Source organism: Monodelphis domestica, chromosome 3 (assembly GCF_027887165.1).
Source record: "Monodelphis domestica isolate mMonDom1 chromosome 3, mMonDom1.pri, whole genome shotgun sequence".
In the NCBI taxonomy this organism is placed as follows: domain Eukaryota; kingdom Metazoa; phylum Chordata; class Mammalia; order Didelphimorphia; family Didelphidae; genus Monodelphis; species Monodelphis domestica.
The window spans coordinates 402,220,581-402,235,757 of NC_077229.1; the positions used below are offsets into that span (position 1 = coordinate 402,220,581).

General features: G+C 38.5%; 1 protein-coding gene across 2 annotated transcripts in view; it reads left to right on the forward strand.

The window, feature by feature from the left end:
• Positions 1 to 15,177, forward strand: part of MOCOS (molybdenum cofactor sulfurase) — a 120,732-nt gene that overhangs the window by 53,638 nt on the left and 51,917 nt on the right. The gene's annotated exons all lie outside the window — the stretch shown is intronic.

Genomic DNA, 15,177 nt, shown 5'->3' on the forward strand with positions numbered 1-15,177 from the left:
GCTCTCTATTGCCTGAGCCACCTAGCTGGCCCCATATACTCTTCTGTTTAGCTAAACTGATCTTCTTTCTGTTCTTCACATGTACTATTCCAATCTCTGGTCACTGTGCCTCCCATGCTTGGAATGCATTTTCTCTTGATGTCTCTCTGTTTCCTAGAGCCCATGATTTCCTTCAAAGCTGAGGCCTTTCTTGATTCCCCTAGCTGCTGGTGTTGTTCCCCCCAACCCAAATCACCTTGTATTTAATTTCTCTCATATATATTGCTTACTATTGTTCATGTACATGTTGTTTTCCTCATTAGATGGTAAGCTTCTTGAGGGCAGAGACTAATTTTTGTCTTTGCATCACCAGTGCCTAGTACAATGCATGGCACAGAAGAGGCACTTGATAGTTTCTTGATCGACTTCATAAAGTAGAAAATGCTATATATCTATAGCATGTACTATTGTTATTTGAGTTGTGCAGTTGTTGGGAATGAGTATTTTTTTCTAGGTAACTAGAAGGTGTTTTTGTAATCCTATGAAAGTAAACTAATAATTTTAACTCCTACTGATTATGGAAATAATCTGAAACATGCAAAAGGAAAAGAGACTAGGTTCAGTTTCACCTCACATTTGGTGAGCTCAGAAAGCCTCTGTCCAGAAAACTGGCGAGAACTTGGGGCTTCTAGAAAGAAATGCAAGGAGCTTTATATTAGAATTCCACAATGGGACTTCCACTCAGTGGGTCTAGTGAATTCCTTTGATTCGCCAAAATCTCCTGCCATGATCCTGTGCTGTGAACACTTAACTTTAATTTTTAATATCATTTTAAATATAAATCCTATTCCAGGTCTGTATTTGACAGTATTAGCCCTCATTCCTTCTCTGGCATCCCAGGGAAGCACAGTAATTTGGACTCCAAAAAAAAGTATTAGGTGCTTCTCTCTTTCTACCAAGTGTGGCAGGCCAAATGGAAACTGTTTTCACAAGGCAAAGAATGTGTTGAGATGTTCTCCATGTGGCCAGTGGGTGTTGCTATTACATAACACAACATAAGCCACCGATTTCTGAACATTTTCTTCTCTGGCATCTGACAATCCGTTGTTTTCATCTTTTTTTTACTATTAACAATTTAGCCCTAGGAAAAAAGTAGACATACTATTAATGCTACGTCTTCAAGTCTAGCTTCTCATCCCTCTCCCCCATTTCTTGAATGAGAGAAAGGAAAGAAGGCTTGATCCCCTCCTTATTGGGACTAGGGCATGCTTTAGTGCCTTCCTACACTTAAATATTCTTTATGATGATGAGTATCATTCACTCTAAGAGGATAATATAAGATTTGTCCAAATTCCAAATCTCAGAAGAGTTTGGTGAGATAATAACTTTGTTATCTTTGTATTCCACCACCCTCCCCAGCTCCCACCACCAACATAGCACAAGTATTAATTTGATGAACATATGCTGTGTTGTCATGCAGGAAAAAAAATGACATGATACTTTACCCCAAGAAATTTATAAACAAATTGGAGAGATAAACACACATAAAATTAGTTACATAACAAAAGGCAACATATAATTGTTAAAATATTGGATTGGTACACACAAAAATGTCAGAGGATTTCTGAGGAGGAAGTGATCACTACACATTGGAATGATAGAGGAATGTTTCCAGGTAGGATTCAAACTGGACCTTCAAAGCTAAGTAGAATTTGGATGGGTTGGCAGGAATATGTATATATATATATATATATATATTGCAGAGGAAAGGGAAGAAAGCAACTTGGGAATCTGAGAGAAGGCATGGAGGCAGGAAAGAAAAAAGTTGTTGAAGGATAGGGGGCAGGGTTAGTTTAACTGTCTACTAGGGAGAAATGGCAGATAATTGGAAAGGTAGATTAGGGTCAGATTGTGAAGAGTTTTGAATATCAAGCTTCAGGGTCTGGATTTTTCCTATAAGCACGTGAAGCCCTCTGATGTTTTCTGAGAAAAGCAACACAATAAAAGGAGGGTTTCAGGAAAACTGAGCACAAGATCATTGATTCTGGTTATATTTGTATGTTGTGAGGATAGTTCTGAATGAACAATTGAACAAGTGGTTGAATGAAAGAGAGCTGTCTAATGATGTATAAGGTAGTCAGGCAAAGGAGAGATGAGGGGCAAGGAAACCAACTAGAAAGATCTGAAATAGTGTACTTGTGATAGGAGTAGAAATGATCGTGACAAATTTATGATAATTGAAAGTTCTAAACTGCTTTAAAGTTTAAAAGTTCTAAACTGCTTTGCAGAGTGTCTTACATATAGTAACACATTGGTCCTCACAACAATTCTGTGAGATAGGTGCTATTATTGATATTCCCATTCAAATGCAAAAGTGATAATGACAGGATTTGGTGATTGGATATGGAAAGTGAGGAGCAAAGAGAAGTCATAGGTGACACTGGGATTTAGAATCTAAGTGACTAGTGAATGATGATGCTATTGTCAGAAATGAGGGAATCTGAAGAAGAAGAGAATAATGTGTTGGCTTTCAAAAAGTTGTATTTGAATGACAACAGTTGGAGATGGGAGACTAGAGTTTGGGAGCAAAGTAAATGGGAGAGGCTTGAGAATTGGGAGTCATACTCATAAGACATATACATTTTCTATGGAATGGTAGTAGAGAAAGACAAGAGGAGAGGGCTGATGCTGCCTGTCCTTAGTGAACATGTGGGGTCAGGAGCCAACAAAGGAAATCAGAGAAGTAGAAAAAGAATCAGGGGGCAGCTATGTGGCTTAGTAAATAGAGAGCCAACCCTAGAGTTGGGAGGTCCTGGGTTCAAAACTGGCCCTGGACTCTTCCTTGCTATGGGACCTTGGGCAAGTCACATAACCCCCATTACCTAGCCCTTACCACTTTTCTGCTGGGGAATTGATACTTAGTATTAATTCTAAGACAAAGTCGAGCATTTAAAAGAAAAAAGACAAAGAATCAGGAGACCGTTGTAAAAGTCAAGAGAATGGAACTTTTCAAGTGTTGTAGGGAAATGGGAGGTTAAAATATAGAGATACCAAGAAAAGCTCCTGGATTTGACTCTTAGGAGGTCATTGGCAACCTTTGAGAAAACAGTTTCAATAGAGTAGTAAGGAAAGAAGATAAGGTTTGGGGGATTAAGGAGCTGACAGATGATTATAGCACCACATAATAGGATACATTGTTGATGAAACTGGGAAATGGTCCGTCAATTTTGGATTTCAGTTTAGAGTTATGTAAGAAGAGAGGCCAAACTGTCTATGCCTTTGACCCAGAAATCCTACTACAGGAAATATATTTCAAAGAAACATCCAATGTGTGCCAGAATCATCATGCTTGCATTCTTGGTGGTAGCAGAGGACTAGAAACAAAGTCAGGGAGTGGACTATTGGAGAATAACTGAAAAAATTATGCAATATATGAATGTAGTAGGATATAAAGTAGAAAAGATGAATATGTGAAATTTGAGAAATGTGAGATGATTTGTATGAAATGATATAGAGTAAAAAAGTAGAATCAAGAAAACTATATATATATATATATATTATATAATCACTACAGTTTTGTAAATGAAAAGGCCACTAAAAGGAAATTGGATTCTGAGAAATAGAGAAGGTAGAAAAGTTTTTTTAAAAAAATAACCCATAACATCCTAGAATCAATAATGTGTATTGGTTTCAAAGCAGAAGAGTGGTAAGGGCTACGTAATGGGGGCTAAGTAATTTGCTCTTAGGGTCACATAGTTAGGAAGTGCTTGAGGCCAAATTTGAACCCAGGACCTCCTATCTCTATGCTTGGCTCTCTATCCACTAAACCACCTACCTGCCCCCCATTAGATAGTGAAAGTTTTGAAGAAGAAATAACAACATATCTCTTCTGCCCCATGGTAGAGAGTAGGGGGACTACTAGAATAAAAATATATACTATAATATAAAGTTTTCTACCAGAAATTCTTTTCTGATTGACTTTTTTTTTTTGTCAAAAGTGAGAGTTCATTTCTGGGTGTGGGATGGGAAATGACTGTACTAAAGGGACAAAAGATAAAAATAAAACAAATTGTTTAAAATGTCAATTGACAGTTAGCCATAAATATGTTCTACTAAGTTCATGCCAATTTTAGAGTAAATCCCGGGCTGAGAAATAAATTGCCTTCCAAAACCTCTTAGGGCATTTGGAACTTGTAACACATTTTACCATAGAAAACAAATGTTTTAAGTGGCTACATTTCAATTACTATGGAAAAATAATAGCAAACAATACTGTTGCAATACTGGTGTAGTAGAGTGCTGAATGGTCTGGGGAGGGAAGGGAGCATAGTTTTTAAAAAAATCAGAAAAACAAAAAAATATATACCAATAGTTTCCTCTATTCAAGTTGATGTGAGCATGACTAAGTAGTCTAGTGAGAGCAACTTGGACAGCTAGAAACTGAGGAAAGCATGGCACTAAAGGTAATGAAGCTCAGTAATCTTGTTCTTTGGCCATGGTCTCGGTATCTTCTTGTCAATGACTTGGGACTTTGTATTTGGGCCCAGACACAACTTAAGCCTTGGACAGCCACAGTGCTGCCTCATGAACTGATTCTTTGTGAACCTAAGAGAATTCTTTTTTTCCCAAAGGACCTGGTTTTATGCTGGTTATTTTCCAGTTCTCTGTTCTTTGTAAAGTCCTGGGTTCACTGAAGAAGATTGAGATCTGGAAGGAGTCTTAGGAGAATTCTAGTCCAACTCTCATTTTACAGATGAAGCACAGGGAAGTTAAGTTACTTCAGAAAGGGGAAACAGATGTTGTTCACCCTTCATTTTTGAAGATTAGTGAAATAAGGGGGTGATTTCTTGACATGTGCATGAATTGAATTTAAGCAAAGCAGAGTTGCACAGCATCATCAGACACTCTCTTTTCCAGGGCCATTAAAGCCTAGAGACAAGATAGAAGTCAGAATGACCAGCAATGGCCCAGGATATAGAGGATGAATTTGACACCTGTGATACCTGACCATGCTCTAAGCACTCAATAGCACCTGCTTTAGCTTCATGGCCATTGGAGCAAATTGCTCTCATCTGCCCATTCCACTGGGGAAAAGAAAATCTTCACATACTTGAGATAGACACCTCCCACCCCTAAGTTACTGACATATTTGAGTCCTGTTGGTTACCCTCATTCTGGTTTAGCCTGTTTGCCTACATGGTTTCATCAGGGTGTGGCCACCACACATGCTACAGCTTCTTGGAGCCATAGGTAAGAGCTGGGTGACAGGTTGCTACTAAAGGTAGAAGAGCAGCTGAACCTGATGAACCTATTATGGGACATAGATTTCACATGTGTGAGTCTCTGTACTAGGTAGCCTCTAGGGCAGTGATGGTAAACCTTTTAGATACTGGGTGCCCAAACTGCAACCCTCATGCTGCATGTGAAATCCCCCTTACCCCAGGCAGAGGGAGGAAGCACTTCCATTGATTTACTGGGCAGAGGGATGAGTGAAGTGAGGAATGTCCTCAGGTGAGTGTGGAGAGGGGGAGGGGAGCATCCTCCTCTAGCACACATGCCATAGGTTTGCCAACACAGCTCTAGGGGGACAGGATTTTTCTGGCTGTGTTTCAGTCCCCTTTCCTTCAGGCCCAGTACCACAACACAAAATTGTTCCTCCCTTTGTATCCCAATTCCTTACTTGGCTCTCCACCTGTTTTGGGCTTTTTATCCTTGTCTGCCACTTTCTACAGGGTAGGAAGAAAGCAGGTAGTATGTTCCATGTAGTCTCTGTAGCTTTAGGGAGTTTCTAAACTAAGTCTGGGCATCATGCTTTTGACTCCTCTCCCCTACTCTTCAAACAACTGAGTACAACCAGTGTCTGCTGCTTGTTATATTGTTTGGGAGGAGAAGGTAAGAGGTGTGCCAGTAAGGTCTCTTCATCTGGAAGCATCCCAAGATGGGTTTCAGCTATCTAGTTTGATTTTTTTTCTTTTGCTAGGTTCATAATATCTTCTGGTGTTAAGGGTAAATTTTAGGGTTGAGACTGAATATAATTTTAGTTAATCGCCAGGGACGTAAATTCTAAATCCCAATGAAATACTCAAGTCAGAATGGAATTTATGGTGTTTTATTTACAATAGAAGGAAGAAATTAAGAATGAGAGAGGGGGGAAAGGGAATTGAATTGCTCTGGCCTGGGCTGAGCCAGGCAGGAGTTCAGAGGCCTCAGCCAAGGGGCCTCTCTAGAAGCTGTGAATCTTAAAAACTGCTCAGACTGTACTTTAGAAGATTTTTGATTAAGCTATTCCCCATTTTAAACAATGGAGGTACTTGATTAGGAATGCATTGAGAACTTTTAAAATTACTCCATCCTACTCAGACAGTGCCTTAGGGGAAGTTAAAGTTGCAAACTCCTGATTGAACAATGAAAGTCCCTAACTCATCTTATAGTAAAGTAAATTAGTACCTAAAAGGTCAAGCAACTTACAAAAGGCAAGCTTAACAAAAGAGGTGTGGAGTACTCAGTAGATTTAATCTAACCAGAGAAGGTGAGAACAAAAGAAGATAAGAACTAAGAATGGGCAGTCCTGGGAAAAAGCGTCTACTGTGATTGGTAGATGTGAAAATTTAGGGGAGGTGACATAAGAGAAAATTTCTTTAAAAGGAAGGGACTTATTGAGGTTGGAATTGGAAGTCAGTTTGGGATGGTAGTTGGAGTTCGGAGTTGAAGTGAGGACTGTAGCTTGCTTGGAGACAACCTTGTGGTGAGTGATAAAGACTGACTCACTCTCCCTTAGGCTCAGGCCTAGGCCATTTTGGCCTAGGCCTTTTTCTACTGCTTGGATAGTCTCTCTCTCTCTCTCTCTCTCTCTCTCTCTCTCTCTCTCTCTCTCTCTCTCTCTCTCTCTCTCTCTCTCTCTCTTTATCTTTCTCTCTCTCTCCTTCCATTAATTCCTTCATTTATATTAATTAAAATCTCCATAAATCCCCAGCTGACTTGGGTTTTTTTCATATTTGGGAATTTCCCATGGTGACCATTTATTTAGATTTTAGGTCAAAACTCTAAAAACTATCTTTACCAGTTTGGCCAAAACCTTTACAGAGTTTGGCATTTACAGTTTTTAACATTCACAAAGCCAAGGGAAAAGGGAGTCAGCCTTATCACTTACCACGTGACTGTCTCAAGAAAAGCAGTCTGAGGTCTCATGCTGAGCTCCTCCAGGGTCAAGTTTCAGGGCCAAGTCTGCCAAAGGGTTTCTTTCACAGAAAGTGATGCAAAATATAAAGGCAGTTCTTTACATCACTTCCTGTGTCTCACATGTACCAATGGTGGCTTAAGCTTGGCTTAGGACAGCCCAGGGGGTTGGTCAGTTTTTTTCTGATTTATCACTTGTTAGCACATGCTGGTCATAGGCCTTCCTCTCCCACACCCAGTCCTTAAGTGGGGGTGTATACATTCCTGGTTGCTAGAATTCTAAAGACTAAGCAGGGTGGAGTAAAACTAAAATTCACAATTCCCCCCTGATGATGATTGGGGGACTAGTCTCCCCAATTTATCACTAAATGTAATCATCTTGTACCTCTAAAATCTTCTAACTACAGGTGCATACCAAATTATACCTTTTAAGAGGAAACTACTATAGTAGAGATAAGAGGGAAATAGAAGAGAGAGAGATAGTAAAACCAATGTTTTGCTGGAAACATTGACAAAAACCAATTAGGGGGCAGTCCCCTTTTAGCATAAGAGTGTATATTCAAATTAAATGTTCAATCAACCTTCAGTTCAATCAATCACACCCCAAAGTTCATTCTGGATCTTTGTGATGTAGTGTAGGGTTTCAGGCATCTTTCTGCAAACAGTTCATTCTCTGGATTTTAGGAGTTAGCAAGCTTCCTTGAAGATCTTTCTTGAACAAAAATTTTAAATCTTGGATTTTATGAAAATACAATTCCCCCTGAAGCAGGTGTTGAGAAACACCCAGTTCAGTTCAGGATGCAAGGTTGAGTTATGGGGTGTGTGAGTCAATTATCAAAAGAAAAACAAAAACAAAAACATAAAAGGAAAAAATGGAAGAAAAATAAAGCTTTTGGAGAAAGAAAAAGAACTCAAAATCAGAATTAAAATATAAAAAATCTATCTATACAAAATTTTGAGTAAGCAAGAATAAATTCATAATAGGCCCTTGTATTAGGTTTCAATTAAAGTAATTTCTATCCCACAAGTTTGTAAGACAGAATGCAGTAATATCTCACTTATCCTCTTGCAGTCAAGACTACAGGAAGTTGCCATACTATGAGAGAGAAAAAAGGACCAGATTTTTTTTTTTTGATAGGGAAGTGTCATTCCCTGGTCTGATTTTACTTCATTCTCAGGGATAGGGGGAGCCAGCATGATAGCCAAACTTTGGTACTTGTTTGTGAGTATTTCACAAACAGTGTGGATACAAGGAAGTCCTATGTTTTAACATATGTCAAGTGTCGCAACCCCAAACCTCACACTAGGTTCAAGTCATTTTGTATTGGCTTAGAAGTTCTTCAATCTCATCTGGACTGGTTTGGTCCTTGTTGACCTTGTGCTCCTTGGCAGTGTATAGTGGCTCTTTTGTTCCCTTCTCCTAGAATCAGACACAATCATTAATCACAGTCTCATAACATTTATCAATAACTGGCAAGTTTTCATAGTCTAAAGCTGTTTGGGTATGCATTAATATTATAACAAATATTAAGTTATATTACTGCAGAATAAAAAATTTTGATAGTATGTACCTCAAGTATAAGAAATGAGAAAAGGGGAGAAACATCAAATATTCTAATCAAAATAAAAGAAAAGCAATAATAAAAGTAAGAAAAAAAATTCAGGAATTCAATGTGTTCCCCCAAAACAGCATCCACTTGTCAAAGGATTATTATCTCCAAATGCATGTGATAGGATACAGTCAATCAGTTTCAGTAGAAGATGCTCTCTTTACATGTGAGCAATGAATCCAAGAGTCCTTCTCTCTAATCTTTATAGATGTTGGAGTAGTTAATAATATTTGGAATGGCCCTTCCCAGGAAGGCTGAGTTGCTCCAGTATATTGGAAGTTCTTTATATATACCTTGTCTCCTGAGTTCAGGTCATGAAGTGAAAAGTCTAGTGGTCTGGCTTGTACTGCAGCTCTGGATTCATGGAGTTCATGCAGTTTGTGCTGTAATTCCTGTATATAGGAAGCAATAGTAGTATCTCCCCCTAATAGTGATGTATATGCAGGGGAGAAAGGCTTAGCCTGCATAGGTGGATGACCAAAAAGCATCTTGAATGGTGAGATGTGTAGGTCTCCTATGGGCCTGCTTCTAAGATAAAATAGGGCCAGAGGGAGAATTTCAGGCCATTTTAAATGTGTCTCACTGTATAATTTGCCAATTATAGTTTTAAGTTCCCTGTTCATTCTTTCAACTTGGCCTGAGCTCTGGGGATGATATGGAACATGGAATTTGGGAGTTATCCCCAAGCAAGAATATATATGACTTAGAAGAGAATCAGTAAAATGACTTCTCCTATCTGAATCAATACCTGCTGGCAGGCCAAAGTGAGGAATAATCGTTTTTAAAAGCATCTTAGCAACAAAAGCTGCTGTGGCTCGTGCTGTAGGAAAAGCATCTGGCCATCTGGTCAGTTGATCTACTATGACTAGACAAAATTTATATTGTACAGCCTTTGGCATTGTTATGAAATCTATCTGCAGGTGATCAAAAGATGTGTAAGCCAGAGGAACCCACTAAAAGCTTTGCCATGAAAGGTGTGTTGGTTATATGCTTGGCAGATAGAGCAGGCTGTACATACTTTAGAGGCTATAGTAGTTATACAAGGGGCTATCCATACACTCTTAACAGAATCCATGATGCCCTGGATACTAATGTGACCATTTTTATGAACAGATTGGCAAATTTGGTGATAGAAACTTCTAGGGAGCCGGAGTCTTCCTTCAGATGATACCCATACTCCATTAATCTGTTTTGCTTTTAATTTTTGCTTCCATTTTCCACTTCCTTTTCATTATAGGAAAGTGATAAATTTAAGCCATCAGTGGTTGTTAATGTTAAAATTAATTCAGGCCCTTCTATGGCTGCTATCTTTGCAGCGGTATCTGCCCAGTCATTTCCCCTAGAGACAGGGTCAGTGCCACATGTATGGGCAGAGCAATTAACTACAGCTAGGGCCTTGGGCTGCTAGAGAGCAGAAAGAACTTCATTAGTAATTTCTACATTAGCCATAGATTTTCTAGCTGAGGTTAAAAATCTTCCCTTGAGTCATAGCATCCTGACTGAGTGAAAAATGCCAAAAGCATATCTAGAATCTGTATAAATTGTTGCCTTTTTATCCTTGGAAATTTTACAGGCATGTTTCAGAGCTATGAGTTCTGTCTCTTGAGCACTAATATTTGAGGGCAGTGAAGCTGACCCACTCAGTGGAAGATTCTATGACTACAGAAGCTCCAGTGTAGCATATGCCATCCCCCATTAAAAGAAGAACCATCTGTAAATAAGATTAGATCTGGGTCATCTAAGGGACTGTCCAAGAGATCATCTCAAGGCTTTTCTGCCATGGACACTAGTATTTCACAACTGTGTAATGGTTCTCCTGAAGTTGGTAAATCTGGAAGCAAGATGGCAGGGTTAAGGGTTGTACAGTGTTTTAAGGTAATGTTTTTGTTGTTTAACAGGGTTATTTCATACCTTGTAATTCGCTGATCAGAAAATGCCCGTGTTCTTTGCCTTAGCAACAATGCTTCTACCTCATGTGGGCACATAATTGTTAATTGGCATCCCAATACAAGATCAACAGTTTTTGTCACTAGTAAAGCTGTAGCAGCTATACCTCTAAGACATGGTGGTGTTCCTGAACCTACTGGATCCAGCTGGGCCAAATAATAAGTAACTGGGTGCTGAGAAAGTCCCAAAGTTTGAGTTAAAACACCTGAAGCTACCCCTCTCTGCTCATGTCCATACAAAGTAAATGACTTGTTGTAATCTGGGATGCCTAGAGCAGGGGCAGACAGGATAGCCTGTTTTAGATCTGACAGAACTGATAGGTGTTCTGGCTCTAATTTAAGTGGTTCAGGGACTGAGCCCTTGTTAGTGCTATAAGGGGCTTAGTAATTTCCCCATAGCAAGGGATCCATTGTCTACAAAACCCTGTTGCTTCTAAAATTTTTCTTAACTGTTTCTTAGTGGTAGGAGCACTCAATTTTTGAATATTTTCAATTTGCTTGGGAGAAATAGAACAGGCACCATCAGTCAGAATGAACCCCAAATATTCTACTTTGGGGAGACACCACTAAACCTTATCCTTCGAGATCTTATGCCCTCTTTTGTGCAATTCCAAAAGAATATGTTTACTATCTTCCTGACATGCTTCTGCATCTGTTGAAGCCAAGAGTAGATCATCTACATATTTGACTAATTTGCTGTTTTTAAATTTTATATTATCTGTGTCTTAGCTCAAAATTTTTGGGAACAAACTTGGGCTTTCCACATACCCCTGGGGAAGCTGAATCCATGTATATTAGAACCCTTCCAGGTGAAGGCAAAGATCAAATCCCTTCATGGTAGCCAGACTGTTAAGAGTAAATTTTAGGGTTGAGACTGAATAAAATTTTACTTGATCACCAGGGACTTAAATTCTAAATCCCAACATAATACTCAAGTCAGAATGGAATTTATGGTGGTTTATTTACAACAGAAAGAAGAAATTAAGAATGGGAAAGAGAGGGAAAAGGGAATTGAATTGCTCCAGCCTGGGCTGAGCCAGGCGGGAGTTCAGAGGCCTCAGTCAAGGGGCCTCTCCAGAAGCCAAGGGAAAAGGGAGTCTTATCACTCACCATGTGACTGTCTGAAGGAAAGCAGTCTGAGGTCTCACGCTGAGCTCCTCCAGGGTCAAGTTTCAGGGCCAAGTCTGCCAAAGGGTTTCTTTCACAGAAAGTGATGCAAAATATAAAGGCAGTTCTTTACATCACTTCCATCACTTCCTGTGTCTCACATGTACCAATGATGGCTTAAGCTTGGCTTAGAACAGCTCAGGGGGTCGGTCAGTTTTTTCTGATTTATCACTTGTTAGCACATGCTGGTCATAGGCCTTCCTCTCCCACACCCAGTCCTTAAGTGGGGGTGTATACATTCCTGGTTGCTAGAATTCCAAAAACTAAGCAGGGTGGAGTAAAACTAAAATTTACACTGGGTAAGCGGCTCTGAGTGAGCATTTGAAGTATTATTGTTCTATAGTATTAATTCATAAGTATTTTACCTTCTAGGGATTCTCTTTGGTCTGTAGATTCAATTATAATTGTTCTATATATGGTATTTTATTCCTCTTTTTTTGGAAGGTTTTTAAAATTTTATTTGTATTTTAAAAATTTTATTTATTTAATTAATTCAGAACACCTTTTCATAGTTACATGAATCATATTCTTCCCCTCCGCTCCTCATACCCCGCCTCCCATAGCTGATGTGCAATTCCATTGGGTTTTACATGTGTCCTTGATCAGAACTTATTTCCATATTATTCATATTTGCATTGGGGTGATCATTTAGAATCTACATCCCCAATCATATTCCCATCGAACATGTGATCAAGCAATTGTTTTTCTTCTGTGTTTCTACTCTTTGGGAAGGTTTTTGAGAATTAAAGGTTTTTGAAGGCAATGTTTCATCTGCCATCTTGCTGGTCTTTGTGACCTGTAAGTCTCTTGGAGAAATTAATAGTTCAGTATAAAGTAGTTGGGATTTCCTTTGAAGGGCCCCAGTGATCCATGGTTGACACTAGGCTAACATCTTTATTACTGATTTGTCATGCTTAACAAAGTTTTAGATGGAGGATAGTTAACACAACAGATGATACAATCAGTGTCTAAGAAAATTGTGACAACTTAGAAAATAAGGGTTATTTAGTAAGACAGCATTGAAAAAGAATAAATGTAAAGTTGACTTGGGTTAAAATTATTGATTTTACAAGTATGACATGTAGAAGGCACTGTCACATTAGAAGTTGTTCAAAAAAGACCTCAGGGGTGTGGGGAGGGAGTGGGGTGTATGGCATTGCTTTGAAGGGGGCATAGTTTAATGAACTGCTAACTCAGTATGAATCAAGAGTATGAGAAAGTCTGGGTTCAGAGTGAAAGTCATTTTCTTCATCTCTCAAGGGGAGAGTAGCCATTAGCTTATACTCCTCAGCTTTCCCATCAAACACTGGTTACACAAAAGACCATTGTGAATAGTAAAGAGCAAGTAAAGCTATTTATCCAAGCAAAACAACAAATAGAAATGGAGTTCTACAGATTAGAATATGCCAGGCTGAGATAAAATCTCAGCTCAAGCAAGGAAAAGTAAATAGTTTCACTAAAGGGAGTCTATTTTCTAAGGTTATAGGTACCAAAAATCCCAGGACATAATGGGGGTTGTCTTCCCTATCCATCTGTAGCCTTAAGGCTCTAGTCTGCCAGTCAAAGTACATGCTTTTCTGGAAAGACACACATGAATTGATGCAGAGCAAAATAAGCAGAACTGGAGGAATATTGTACACAGCAAGTGCAATACTGTAGGATGATGAACTGGGAAAGACTTAGGTACTCTCAACTATACAATGATCTAGGACAGTTCTGCAAGACTTATGACAAAGAATCTATCTACCTCTAGAGAAAGAACTCTTGGGAGCCAGATGCAGATCAAAGCATATGATTTTTCACAGTTTATGTATGGTTTTATTTTGAAGTTTTGGTTTTATGTGACTATTCTCTTATAAAAATGACTAATATAGAAGTATGCTTTGCAAGAAAATACATGTATAATTCAGATCAAATTGCTTGTCATCTCTAAGAAGGGGGAGAGAAGGGAGGGAAGGAGACAATTTGGATTTTATAATTTCTGAAAACATGTTGAAAATTGTTATTACATGTAATTGGGAAAAGAAAATATCTTTGAATAAAAAAAGAAAAAAACCAAAGTACATTCTTTTCCTTCCTTCCATTCATCCTGTACCTATTTTCCTCTTTTCCCCCTTCCTTCTCTGCCTTGATTGTCTCCCTTTTTCTACTTTTCTATTCTCTCTTTCTCTTCTTCTTCCATCTTTTTCTTTCTTCCATCTTTTTCTTTCCCCCATTTATCTTTCTCCTCTCTTCCTTCTTCTCTCTTCTTTCTCTTTTCTTTCTCTCCTACTTGACTCCCCGCCCATCTTCCCAATTCTTCCCTACCCACAATGTGTCTGAATAGTCTGCCCCTTTCATAGGCATTTCAATGCCTATGAATGAATTCAACATTGCACTCAGCATTCTGTCAGTCAATCAGGAATTATGTTTCCCTACATGTATGCAACATGAAGCACAGAGTTATCCCTCTGGCCATCTAAACTGAATAAGAGTGGGATTTATATTTGGTGATATTTCCTGGAATCTCTACTCATAGAATTTCCTTTTTTAAAAAAGGTGGTAAAGCCTACAACTTTTCTTAAGAACTTCTTAATTCTACTATTTCTAACTGACTGATAGTTTCATCTCTTAAGAAGCATGTGGCTCTCAGAGGAATAAAACAGATGTTGTTGCTTGGTGAGTTTCAAGCTTGGAGTTAGAAAGGTCACAGGATCGCAGATTTAGACTTGAGAAGGACCATTGAGGTCAGAACTCTAATCTCATTTTACAAGATGAGAAAACTGAGACAAGAGGCAAAGTGTTTTGCTTAGGTCATAAGTGGAAGAGCTAAGATTTAAACCAAAGCCTTCTGACTTTAAAACTAACATCCTCTTTTAGAAAAGGAATTTATTTTAATTTAATTTTCAGTTCCAAATTCTTTCCCTCCCACCTTCTTCTCTTTTTTAAGTACTTACTATTATATTGTGAAGCTCCTTAATTAATAGCAATAGGGAGAGCTTATCCACTGAGAATAATAATGATTCGTATATATATACATATATATACACACACACACACACATATATATATGTATATATATATATAAATATGTAAAATATGTTGAAGTTGTTGGTGTAATGGGTAGAAAACCAATCTCAAAGCCAGGAAGACTTGTGTTTAAGTCCAAAACCACATCCTGGTTGTATGACTTTGGATAAAAAATTTAATTTCTTAGTGCTATAGGATCTAAGTGGCAGAGAACATACTGATTAACACTGATAGAAGTTATTTCCTCATCTAGGAGTCTGTTATACTAATGAAATCACAATCTTAGTCCC